The sequence below is a fragment of the Pelmatolapia mariae genome, linkage group LG1 (assembly GCF_036321145.2).
Source record: "Pelmatolapia mariae isolate MD_Pm_ZW linkage group LG1, Pm_UMD_F_2, whole genome shotgun sequence".
Lineage (NCBI taxonomy): Eukaryota > Metazoa > Chordata > Actinopteri > Cichliformes > Cichlidae > Pelmatolapia > Pelmatolapia mariae.
The window spans coordinates 30,962,501-30,976,413 of NC_086227.1; positions in this window are offsets into that span (position 1 = coordinate 30,962,501).

The following is a 13,913-nucleotide window of genomic DNA, read 5'->3' on the forward strand; positions in this document are numbered from 1 at the left end:
TACATTTGCATAATGACTGAAACCAGCCCACTGAAGGAACAATGGGCTGGGAGGTCAGTTCCTTAATCTTAATTATGCAAATTCTCATGGCCATTGATCAACAACTACTGACCAAAACCCACTGATCAAAGCCACTGATCAATGGCCATGAGTACCATTCACAGAGAGTTGGGGAATGGCTGCAATCACAGCATTGTAAGATGGCAAAAGATGTACCCTTAGGCCCCCTCCTCGATTCAGAGATGGTCTTTCCCTTTTCAAGTAAATGGCCTCCTTGACTCCGTGCTCAAACCAGCGTTCCTCCCTGTCCAGGATGTGTATAGCCTCATCCTTGAAAGAGTGTCCACTGGCCTGTAGGTGTGAATAGACTGCAGAGTCCTGGCCTGACGAGGTAGCTCTTTTCTGTTGTGCCATCCGCTTCGCCAGAGGTTGTTTGGTTTCCCCGATGTATAAATCCTGGCAATCCTCCTGGCACTTAACAGCGTACACTATGTTACTCTGTTTGTTTGGGGTTTTTTTGTTTTTTTTTTCTTGTTTTTTTTTTTTGCCTGTCCCGTTTGGTTCTTTTGCCATCAGAATTATTGTCTAAAGGCGAAGAAAGATGCCCAACTGATTTACTTTACCAAATGGACCATCCCAGCCTTGCCGTAATGGTCTATTTGATTCACCTTTTATTGTTTATTTTATTTTTTATTTTCACTTGCTAGATACGGGACAGACTTGAATGAGGAAAAGAAAAGGGAGAAAGAAAGAGGGGGGGGGGGGAAACAGCGGAGAAGAGGGACGGGGATAAAGGGCAAAAAACAAAAACCAACAAAATAAGCAGACAAAAAATACATATATCAATCACCTGGATCACCTGTTGAGAAAGAAAAAAGAAAACAAGCAGAAGAAAACGAGAGCAATAGAATAAACAACATCACGATGATATATGGGAATATAACACTAAATACTTAACATTAAACATTATTGTGCAGCACGTAAGATCGACAGCGCACAGTGTGCTTTGAAGTTGGAGCCAAAAAGGGTGTAGTTTGTGTGTGTGAGCACCCGTGTGTACACCTGTGAGCATGAACGCGCTTGGTTTTAAAAGGTTCCTTCATGTAATGATCTGCTAGAGGGTGTGGGGAGCCACAGCCCCGTCCTCCAGGGCATGAAGCAGGTATGGAGGAGATCAAAACTCCAGACATCCAGAGGCCCCCAGAACACAAGAGACCAAGGAAGACCAACAGAGGGGCAGCCGCGCCACTGTCCCAGAAGAGCTGAGGAGAGTCCCAGATGAGGGGTCACTCAGCAGCCGCGGAGCAGAAGCCAGGGGGGGTTGCAGTGACGTGCCCGTGAGATCCGCCGGCAGCCAGCTGTGCCTGAGTGACCGAGCCCCAGGCCGAGAGGCCGAGGGCACCCCACCCCCGAAGTGGCCCGAGCGAGCCCCAGGCTCCAGGCCCCGATAAGCAGCCACCAAGGAGTGAGCCGGTGTACGCCCATCCCCCGTACACAAAGAACCACAAATGCACCGATGTCTGAGGGCGTCTGCCACTGGCAGGGGAAGTGGTGGGGGGAGATAGGCCTCCATACCTTGGAGGGCCTGAGATGTCCCCAGAGAGGTGGCGTCCGATACGCAACCTGACATATAGACACAGACATACAGGCACACACAGATACAAACATCCATTCCCACCCTCATGCTCTCATATGCAATTACTCAACACTCACCCAACGTGGAGACAGACATAGAGAGACACTGTACACACAATCACACTCCCCAAGCGTACTCTAAGCCCCGGGTCTGGGTACCCTTGCCCCTGGAGGGGGAAACTGTGCCCAGACCCAGGTGGTGTTACCCTTTTCCCTGCGGTGGGGAGAAGCAGATCGCCCCGACTCCGCAGCAGCAGGGAGGCCCCACATTCCAGACCCCAGTCGGACGGCCAACTCCTCTTCCTAGCCCCCCCGCTCCAGCAGGCCGCAAAGAACGGGGGTGTGAGAAGACTCCAAACCTCCCTCCACCCGCTCATATGTAGTGTTGATGCATGTGTGTTCTAAGGTGCATTTAAAACCCAGGAGGGCATGGAGCTACCTGCCAAAGAGCAGCAGGTAAGCGCATAGCCCCTCCTGCTAACCCTCAATGTCTACATGTATTTAAAATTGAGAGGTGGGCAACGACGCCAGGGGTGAGGTGTACACCCTGATGGTCTTTTGGAGTCCGTGTAGCATGCCCACCCCCAAGATCCTATATGTATGTGTTATGAGAGTGTGAGTAATGTGAATGTCTAAGTTGTGGGATAAAATTGAGGCACAGGCAGCCAGAAGGGGACAGAGGGGGGGATGCCTCCCCTGCACCCTGGTGACACACCTTTACCCCAAGGCCCTGCATGTGTGGGTGATTGTGGTGGAGCGGGAAGAGGGAGGCAGCTGGAGATGGGGAGGGAAGTAAGGGAGGGGCAAGTGACCCCTCCCTGGGGCCAGCTCCCCCGCTGACCCCAGTAGGCACCCCCATACTCTGCAACCTGCCAGGGAAAGGGGGCCCAGGCCCATCCGGACCGGGGCCTAGTGCAACAGCGCCGCCCGGCCCCACAGAGCCTGGGACAGCCCACCCGACCCCACCACAGAGAAAACTGCACCCACCCCATCATCCACTCATCTTCCAGACTACACCAGACAATAGAGGCCCAGGCTGAGATCTTCATCTCCCCCTCCTGCAGACTGAGTTCCTGAAAAGAGGAGAGCTCCTGCAAGATGTAACTCGATGCACTGGCGGCACCCTGCGCCAGGGCTGGGCCCCCATACACCCACCCGCCCACAACCCCAGCAACACACCAACCAGGACCCAAACCCCCGAGGCCCAGCCAGGGCCCCAGCCCAGAGACGGAGCGCCCCCAAAACCCTACGCCCGTCCCGGACCCACCCAGGGGCAGCCAGGCTACCAGGTCAGTAACCCACGTCCGTCAGCACAGACCCTCCCCTAGCCCCGCTGCACGCAGCCACGAGGAAACCGTCACCTAAGAGCCAACAGAGCCCTTAATAGGCCATGACCACTACCCCGGGTTGAGCCCTCCAAGGAAGATGCTCCTGGGGAACCCCCCGACGCCCTAAGCCTGTCCCTACCCCCACACCAATCACAACAGCGAAGGTGGGACCAAACTATGACCCCCCCACCCCCACTAGGTGATGGAGCTGATCAAAGGAGCCCAGAGCAATTGATCTGATGTGGTGGCAGAAGCTGTATCAAGACTAATGTAATCTAATAGATAATTTCTATATTGGTTAGAATTAAGATTATTTTTTATTTTTCCAGTTCATGAGGACTGTTTTCTTGGCTATGCATAGGGCAGTGAAAACCATATGGGCTATATTCTTTTCTGAAGTGACATTATCTAAGCTGCCCAACAAACACACTAAAGGGGAAGTTGGAATGTTACATTTCAGACACTTCGATAAGTCTTCACATATCTCACGCCAAAACATCTGAACTGGTGGACAGAACCAAAGAGCGTGGATATAATTGTCCGGTGAATTGGTTTGGCAGTGTGAGCAGTTGTTGGTAGACGTAAAGCCCATCTTGAACATCCGATGACCTGTATAGTGCACTCTATGTAGTATTTTGTATTGAATTAATTGAAGACTGGGATTTCTAATTAGATGAAAGGTTTTTAAGCAAATCTGAGACCAGATGTTTTGGTCTAAGTTAACTGATAAATCCGCTTCCCATTTTGCAATAGGAAGTGATATTGATTCATCTGTTTTAGAAAGCATTCTGTATATTTTGGATAGTAATTTAGGGGTTTTAAGAGTAAGAAATTGAACCACACTTGGTGGTGTTTGTAGTTCAACTTGACCCGGTTTCAATCTCTTTTTTTACTATGGATTTAATTTGTTGATATTCTAAAAATCTTTTCTTGTTGATCCCATATTGTGTAACTAGTCTGTCAAATGGAATAAATTCTGTTCCCTCTAATATATGTTCTAAATATTTGATTCCTTTACCACTCCAATCTGAAAAGTTTATCATATTATTGTTTTGTAATATGTCAGGGTTGTTCCAGATAGGTGTACATTTGCATGGGATTAATGAAGACTCCGTCAATTTTAGAAACTCCCACCATGCTGTCAGAGAAGAGCTGATGTTGACGCTTTTGACGCATTCATGTCGTTGGATGTTTGAGCTGATAAATGGTAGATCTGAAATCTCTAGATTATTGCAAAGTGCTTGTTCTACATCTAGCCAAGGTTCATCTAAGAAGGTATGTTTTAGCCATCCTGAGATAAACTGAAGCCTGTTGGCTAAGAAGTAGTGCTGAAAGTTAGGTAGTTCTAATCCTCCTTTATCCTTGGTCTTTTGTAGTGTTTTTAAGCCTATACGTGGGGGTTTATTTTTCCAAAGGAATTTGGACATATATGAATCTAGAGATCTGAACCAATCTTGTGGCGGTTTAGTTGGGATCATTGAGAATAAATAATTTATTTTTGGTAAGACCATCATTTTTATAGCGGCAACCCTCCCCATGAGTGATATGGGTAGACATTTCCACCTAGCCAGATCACCTTCTACTTTCTTTAAAAGTGGGATATGGTTTAAATTTAATTAGATCTGCAAGCTTGGGAGAAACATTAATACCTAAATATTTTATATTTCCTGATTGCAGTGGGGTAGAGGAAAAATTATGGAAGGAGCAATTAATCAGAAGGACTGTAGATTTTGACCAGTTGATTGAGTAATCTGATATTCTTGCAAAAGAGTTTATCAATTCAATCACCCCAGAGATATTGGTGCTGCTAGTGGTTCAATAAAAATTGCAAACAGTGAAGGGGAAAGTGGGCATCCCTGTCTGGTGCCCCTCAGGAGACAGAAGCTGGAGGATGTCTGGTCATTTGTTCTGACACAAGCTGTTGGGGAATTATATAATATTTTTAACCAGTTAATGAAAGAGGATCCAAAACCAAATTTGTGTAAAGTTGCAAATAGAAATTTCCAGTTAACTCTGTCAAATGCTTTTTCTGCATCTAAAGAAAATATTGTAGTTTCAAGGTTTTTACTGTATGAGTAGTCTATCAAATTAAGTAATCTACGTGTATTTGTTGATGAGTGCCTACCTTTTATGAAACCAGTTTGGTCAGGATGAATTAAGAGGGGGGTTTTTTTCTCTAGTCTCTTTGAGAGAGCTTTGCAGATTATTTTAAGGTCTACATTTATAAGGGATATTGGACGATAGCTTGAGGGATATACAGGGTCTTTGCCTGGTTTTAGCAGGAGATTAATGTTTGCAGAATTCATATTTGATGGAAGTCTGCCATTTTCTTTGATTTCCAACAGCGTTCTGTAAAAAACTGGTGCTAGAATCGTCCAGAATTCTTTGTAGAATTCTGCAGGAAAGCCATCTGGACCTGGAGCCTTATTATTGGGCATACTTATCAGGGATTCCTGGAGTTCACCTGATGTCAGCAGCGAATCCAGTGCCATTGCTTGAGTGTCTAATAATTTTGGAAGAGTTATGTTGTCTAAAAACTGATCAATTTCCTTTTTAGATGGGTTTATTTGTGGTGAATACAACATTTTATAGAAAACCCTGAAAATGTTGTTTATTTGTTTCGGTTCCTATATTGTGTTCCCAGATGAATCTTGAACAGCACATATAGTTGTTTTTTCTTTATTTATTTTTAGCTGGTTTGCTAGAAATTGACCAGATTTATTACCATGTTCATAATTTTGTAAGCGTAGTCTTTGTACTAAGAATTTTGTTTTTTTATCAATTATCTCATTTAATTCTAGTTTTGTTCAATGTTTCCTGATCTTGGTGGGACGCGTAGGCTTCTTCTAGTGATTTGATGGTTTTTTCTAATTCCTGAATATTTTTGTTTTCTTCTTTCTTTTTATGTGATGAGAAAGAAATTATTTTACCTCTCATCACAGCTTTCCCTGCTTCCCATAGAACAGAAGCTGATGTTCCGGGAGTCTAAGTCTAAATATGAAGTCCACTCTTTTTTAAAATATTTAATAAAGTCTTCATCTTTAAGCAGTGATGTATTAAATCTCCAGTTTTTACTTGGCGTAGTATTATTCTTGTGCATTAGTGTTAAAGATACAGGAGCATGATCGCTGACAGCTATAGGGTGAATCTCAGTGTCTGAAATGTCACTCAGCAGTGAGCTGCTGACCAAAAAATAATCCAGACGAGAGTAGGAGTGATGAACATGTGAGAAAAAAGTATATTCCTTACTGTTGGGGTGAAGGGAGCGCCATGCATCGCAAAGACCAAAGTCGCTCATATACTGTTTGATTATATTTGTGGACTGCCAATTACGCTGAGTTCCTGCTGTATTGAGCCTATCCATTTCTTCATTTAGTCCAAGGTTGAGGTCGCCTCCAAGAACAAGTGTGCCATCTAAGTGTTCAGAGAGTGCACTGGAAAAACCGTGAAAGAATGAGGGGTCATCAACATTTGGACCATATACACTTACAATACATAGCTTTTTATCAAGTATAGATAGTTTAATGATTAAGAATCTGCCCTCTGGATCTATAACTGTATCGAGTACTGTGAAATTAATATTTTTATGTATTAAAATTGCTACTCCCCTTTGTCTAGAATTATAACAAGCTGAGAACACATTAGGAAACTCAGGTGTTTTAAGTTCATTTGAACCTCTAAGAGGTCTGTGGGTCTCTTGTAAAAGGACAACATCTGCCTGTAGTTTTTTGAGTTGGTTAAATATTTTTAACCTCTTTTCTCTGGAGCCAGCTCCATGTATATTCCATGTAACAAACCTTAGTGCACCCATAGATGTCTGTGTATAACTAGGGGTGTGCGCTGTGTGTGTCGCTTAGACAGGTGGAGAGAGTACATCACTTGTTCATAACTAAAGAGAGGGAGAGAGAGAAAAAATGTGTGGCGAGATGCTCCCTGAGTCTGACTATGTGTTTGCATATTTACTAATATGAGTATGCTTGGCTTAAGTGTGTGTATCCTGTAGGTCTGTGTGCGCTGTCTGACTGATGTAAATGTGCTGCCGTTGAGCGCATGGCTGTGCGTGATCGTGCTGTGCGTATGTGTCAAAATAAAGGATGTTGTTTGTGGATGAGTGTGGAAGCAGGTGATTGAAGCAGTGAAAGAAAAGAAGAAAAGAAAGAAAGAAACCAAGGACAAGGGTGAGCAGCATAAAAACAAGAGGGGGAAAAAGGGGGGGGGGGACCGCAAGGATTTAAATTCCCGGTGAAGAATCTCCACCAAGGACAGCCTTGCGTCAAAACTGGACAATCGCTTGTCGATTGACTCCAGTATGTCGGCAATATCTTTGCCGGCTGGAGATGTTGTGCCGGGGGAATCTGCCGGGCGAAGTCTTTTCAGCGACGGCGTCTCCGATTTGGCCGGGGAAGCTGCACTCTGGGCCTTCTTCATCACAAGATCCTGGAAGCACTGATCAATGTAATCTTGGAGAGCCTCTAAACTCTCCCCGTTGTTGTCCAGGGTGTTGGAGATTATTTAGACAAATGTTGTTAGTTATAAGACAATTGATAAGTGTATTTGGTAATACTGAAGCTTAAAGGAATTTGTTCAAATCTAAACTACCATTCGCTTTAATTTTCCGCCAAAATCTCCGGCGTCTGACGTCAGTTACAACATGAGTCGCTTACCTTGTCCATCACTTACCTCCTCCTCCTCACTTACCTCCTCCTCCTGTTACTCTGTTTGTGTCGGGGGACCCGATCCTTGGGGTGGACCAATTTTTGGCACAGCGTGTTTTGGGGTTTAAAAGCCACAGAGACCCGGTGTTTAGAAAAAATGCATCTCAACTGCTCCGATACTCCTGACACGTACGGGATCACTACAGGTTTTCGCTTGGGCAGCGGTTGTCCTTCTCTCCTGGATCGGCTGGAGCTTTCTTTAGGTGCCTTCCCAGCTTTGACAGAAGTCCAGCTGGGATAACCACATTTACTCAGGGCCTTCTTGATGTGCCGTTCTTCTGCCTCCCTGGCCACTGTGTCCGTGGGGATGGTGTTCGCTCTGTGTTGTAGCGTCCTGATGACTCTCAGTTTGTGCTCCAGTGGATGGTGAGAGTCAAACCTTAAATACTGATCCGTATGTGTAGGTTTACGGTACACGTCAGCTTTTAGATGTCCCCCATTACTGATGGAAATCTCACAGTCTAAGAAGGCTAACCTGCCATTTTTCATATCCTCCCTGGTGAATTTGATGTATCCGTGAAATGTGGTACATCTGAGATTTGATTTTTACCCAGGTGTCATCCACATATCTGAACCAATGACTTGGTGGTGTTCCAGGGTAGGATAGCAAAGCCCTCTTTTCCACTTCTTCCATGTACAAATTGGCCACAATGGGTGAAACTGGGGAGCCCATGGCACACCCATGTTTCTGCCTGTAGACGAAACGTTTCTCCCACAAAACGCTACGTCCAGATGAACAGAATCAACTTTTGGAGATAGTGATAGGCTACTTTTGAAGTCATTATGGGTATGGATACTTGGATTTCTACACTGTATTTAAGTCCCTCTGAGAAAAGCCCTCAGTAACTACAGTCTCCGAGGATGCTGTTGTGTACCTATCAATAGTTCAGCAGTTAGATTTTGCATTGTTATGACTACCTGGTTGGTAGTGATAACTAGGCTTCACAATAAGAAACAGCTTTGCTATCTGAGAACACATGCACTTTCACCTCAGCAGAATGCTTTGTGTGTGTGTAGCTGTCCCACTGGACATGCAGAACATCATGGGGGTGACAGAGCCACACTCCACAATGGACATTCCTCAAACACTCTAAGGTACTATCAGCTTGTTGGTAGAGGTTAGTATCTGCTCCATATCTCAGTTCCAGCCATGTCTACCACTCTCACCTCAGCAGGGGCTCTGTGATGCAGTCCATATCACCTCACACAATCTTGCTGATACAAGGTGGAGACACAACTTGGGTTCTTTATAGCACGTGTGTCTGAGGGAAACAGATACAGTAACAAAAAAAAGCAAAGTGAGTGAGTGTTGTGTCATGTTTCCTAGATTCACTATGCAGTTAATAGAGACAGTAACAACTCCACTGGAACAACAGAACCGATAACTCAAACGGACATTAACGTTCACCATAAGGACAAATCATGGGCTTGAAGGGCTTTATTTGCTGGCAAGAGCAATTTTTTTCAAGTCCAAATGTAGCAGAAAAATGGCAACAAAATTTTGTGCACTGGCAATCATGAAAAATCACCTTGTATGTCTGCCTGCAGGTTTAGTTCAAATTTTGATAAACTGTTTATATAAATAAATATCATACAACAATGGCATAGTGCAAATGTAAAATCAGTTTACCTCAGACTGAATTTGGGATTAAAATTAGAGGATTTGACAGAGGTTATGATTGAGTACTATGTCAGTATCTCAGTAAGTGTGCTAAATTTGGATTAATGGACAACTAAGCACCAGTGACTAAATATACAGTGTTCAAAAAAAAATTAAAGAACCACTTTGAAAACGTATCATATCCTAATGGGAAAAAAAATCATGCTTCATTAACATCACGGCACAATTTGTTAGGAATAGACGGATGCCACAATATTTCATGGAAATGAAAATGATCAGCCTACAGGAGGTTGAATTCAAAGACATCCCCAAAATCAAAGTAAAAGAATGAGGCAGCAAGCTGGTCCATTTTGATGAAATTTCATTTCAAACTCAATAGTTCAAACTCAGTAGTTTGTATAGCCCCCATGTATGCACTGTCAATTTCGGGGCAGATGGTGTTCTGGGGCTCTCCTTCCAGATCTGGACCAGGGCATCACTGAGCTCCTGGACAGTCTGGGGTGCAACCTGGTAGTGTTGGATGGATCAAAATATAATGTCCCAGAGGTGTTCCGTGGATTTATGTCAGGCTAGCGTGACGTCTAGTCAGTGGTAGCAGTGCCTTTGCCTAGCCTTTAGTGGTTTGTGCATGTCTTCATTGATAAACTAATTATAGGCAGCATAATATTCTCCATGACTTCTCCACACCCTTTTGACCTTTCACATTTGCCCAGGGTGAACCTGCTCTCAGGCACAGGGCACCACTGTTGGAACTGCCAATTCTAGTATTCTATGGTAAGCACCATTAAGGCTTCAGGCTGCTGGGCAACAGTGTTGGTCAAGTTACTTGAAAAAAGTAATCAGTTACTAATTACTGATTACTTCCCCAAAAAAGTAATCCCGTTACTTTACTGATTACTTATTTTCAAAAGTAATTAGTTACTTAGTTACTTTTTAAAAACACAATTTACAACCTGAATAGGTGATAAAGCGATAGATCTTTCAGCCCAATTCTACTTTTTCTGCATAATCCATCATATAAAACGTAATCAAATGGAAAAGTCTCTTTTTAAAACTTGTTTTATTAGTTTTAATCTTTTAACTTTATGCATCAAGCAAAATTAAATTATATGCAACATTCTCTGACTGGAAGAAATTTGTTTAACATTTAAACCTATTTTCTGCACATTCCAGCACATAAAATAATTTTTTTTTTGTGTTTACACTCACTCTTTCAAATAGATGCAAGTAAAACACAGCAAAAAATAAAGTCAAAGACTAGTTGCTCTATTTTCACCTGTAAAGCAGGAGTGGGGTAGGCGGAGGTTTACCCTGGTGCAGGTGTGCCGCAGCGGTCAGTTGCAGACTCCGCGAGTTTCTCTGTGAATTTCCCATTGCAGTTGTAGCGCACTCGGTGCTTGCTTGGAAGTTTAGGGGTTTTTTTCGCTGTAAAAAGAAGTTTTCTTCCCACGCACAACGGACGCTAATGTTTTTGTCACTTTTTATGGAATCAAACTCAAAATAAGGTCAGTACTTCCACGCTTTAAACGCTGCACGCTCATACTCTCTCCCGCACTCGATATATTATCCATTGTTGATCTGCAGACAGCTGTTGTCACTAACGTCGCACTCGCTTACGTCACTGTCATGAGACATTCTTGCAAAAAACTCACGGTTTTAGTAACGCAGTAACGCAGCGTTCCTACGGGAAAGTAACAGTAATCTAATTACTGTTTTTGCAATGGTAATTCCTTACATTACTCGTTACTTGAAAAAAGTAATCGGATTACAGTAACGCGTTACTGCCCATCTCTGCTGGGCAATAAGCAGAGGGCCCACTTGGGGATCTCGGGTCCTCAGGCCACCCTAATTACGTCTGTTTCTCATTGTTTGGTGAGAGAGATGCATACCAGTGGCCTACTGGAGGGCCTATGTAGGGCCCTGGCAGTGCTCAACCTGTTCCTCTTGCACAAATAAGCAAATATAGGTCCTGCTGATGGTTTAATGACCTTCTACAGTCCTGTCCAGCTGTCCTAGAGTAACTGCTTGTCTCGTGAAATCTCCTCCATGCTGGTACCACTGTGCTGGGAGACACAGCAAAGCACAGGTGTTGGCCTAACTGCGCAACCTCTCCTCATGCTACCATAGTGACACTGACCCTAGCCAAATGCAAAACTAGTGCAACTTTGGGGTTTGAGGCTTAATTGATTTAATGCTAAATTCTGAAAAAAAAGTGTTCCTGTAATTTTCTTGGAGCAGTCTATTATAGTGACTAATGTAAAATTATCAGCCATATAATAACCTGCCTGCTGAGTATATTCATTATCATTTTATATGGAGATAAGGCACCTCACCATTGAAAATGTGAATTTGAATGGAATAAAAACATGAAAACCCAAAGAAAGATGATTGAAATTGAAAACTTTAGATAATAGCTCTTTGTGTGGGTGAATTTAGTCTTCATCCTCCCCTCCTCACCAACACTAACATCCAAGTCATGTGCTGGTAAGTCAGCTCTGGTCCAGTCGGCGTTTGCTCCATAGTTCAGCCTCCCCGTGTGTGTGTGTGCTGCAGACAAAGATAGGACTCTCAAAGGGCCAGCACAATACTGGGTGGCTCAAAGGCTCCCATTTTTGCTTGCTCGTCTCACTCCCCCTCTATCACACTTGTTCTAGTAAAAAAAAATAAAAAGCCTAGCCCACACATCAGAACATGCAGCAGCATTGACAAAATGACTTATTACCCCTCGCTGCACACCTCCCTCTCCCTTCCTAGATTCATCAAACTCCTAACCTCCCCTCAAAATGGCTGGCACTCATCTAGCCTGTCACTCGTCCTCTGCAATGACCTTGAGAGAGAGATGAAGCAGTGATGGGGCTCCCATAACCTCTGCTGCAGTACAACCCCCGACTCTCCCCTACAAGAAAAAAAAAAAGCATCACCAAGATGGCTCTCACTTTCCCAGCTGGAGGAAGGAGGGGGTAAAAAGCCCTCTGCATATCTACTTCAATCAAAACAGGATTAGGGTGACTTTCTGTGCTCCTTTCCCCCCTTTACTTAAAGTTGGTGATGAAATATCAAGCTGTTTAATGGTAATCGGGTTTGCAGAATCCCACTGTAGCGTTTACTCTTTTCACAAGTTACCTTAAATTAAAATTAATTAAGTATTAAACAAAAGAAAAAAGCAGATAAGATTCATTCAGCTTGTCTTACAAATTTTGAATATTTCACTTGCAAGCCTAAATAATTCAATCATTCAAGAAATACTCAATTAATACTTCTGTGCTGTTAGTGTTACAGCGAGGTTGGGTGGTGGAGGGGTCGTTCCTGACAGCAACACAGATGAAATGATATGACAAAGTGTGAAACAAAGCTGTCTGCTGTGATCAAATACCTTCACAGGGAAATTTCTCCACCCACTCTAAGGAAACTTGTGACTGGTCACATGACCCATCGACTGTCATTCTTTCATGTCTCAGTGGAATAACGACGCAGACAAGAGATGATGCATGAATTCTTAATCAAATAAAGAGAGTGAGAAGTGATATGAATGGAAGGCAATCGTCATGCCCGTGCTGAATTAATGAGTTTCCTGGTTTCCTCCTGCATGCCAGGTTTCTGAATAACTTGACAAATCAGCTGTCTTTACCATCTGCCTCTTTCCAGTCCAGCCACAGCAGGTTAAGAAATACAATTTCAGTTTATGTGGCTGAAGAGTATATGATGGCCACTTTTTAGCTTTTGCTTCATTAAAAGCAAAAGTATGATTCACTATGACCTAGTTTTCACTTTCTACTCGAAGAGGTGGCATTTATGCATCCTGAGGGTGATACTGGGTAGGGTCCGAGTGCCATACAGTTGGGCGACCCTGTCCAAATCCCATCCGGAGCACCATTCTCTGACCACCTGAGCCTCTGCGTTATGCGCCCTTCTGCTGGCAGCTGAGTCAGACAGCATGGAACCAATTCATTGCTTCACACCAATTCAAAATCTACTTGCACTTTCCCTTTCTGGTTACACTTCCTCTATCACACTTCTACCTTTCTTTTCTTATTACCTGTGGTGATGTCACAGAATCATCCCGTTAAAGAAATGCGGATGTGTGTTTTACCCCAAAAATGTAAAAGTGACTCAAGGAGGAGTTGGGGATTCCCATGGCAACCAGGTCTTTTGGTATAGGCAAGGATATCAGGCCAAGCCCAATGCCATTTGCATACAAATTGCCCAGCTGATACCTTGTTGTTATGACAACGGCACACAGCTCCCAGAATTCATTTGGAAGTGAAATACAAAAAGAAAGCAGCCAGTGAGAAGAGTCATTGATAAAATTCCCTTTTCTTTTATAATGAGGATGTTGCAGACACCATGGTGATTGGCCTTCCACTGAATTCCAATCAGCATGCAGTACCTCCAGGAAAATAAATCATATACTTATGACAGGAATTAATGGAAAAGATGGACTTTTAAGTTGAATTTGAAACAGTTGTCAGCTATCCTGATTTGATGTTCTCAGTAACCTTCATTGACTCCTGGCAGATACTTTTGAAAGTACATCGGCCATTTGCATGAGTCACCTGATTTTGCAAACCTGTACATAATTCCTTAGATAAGCCTTGCCAAATCCTCAGAGTTTGA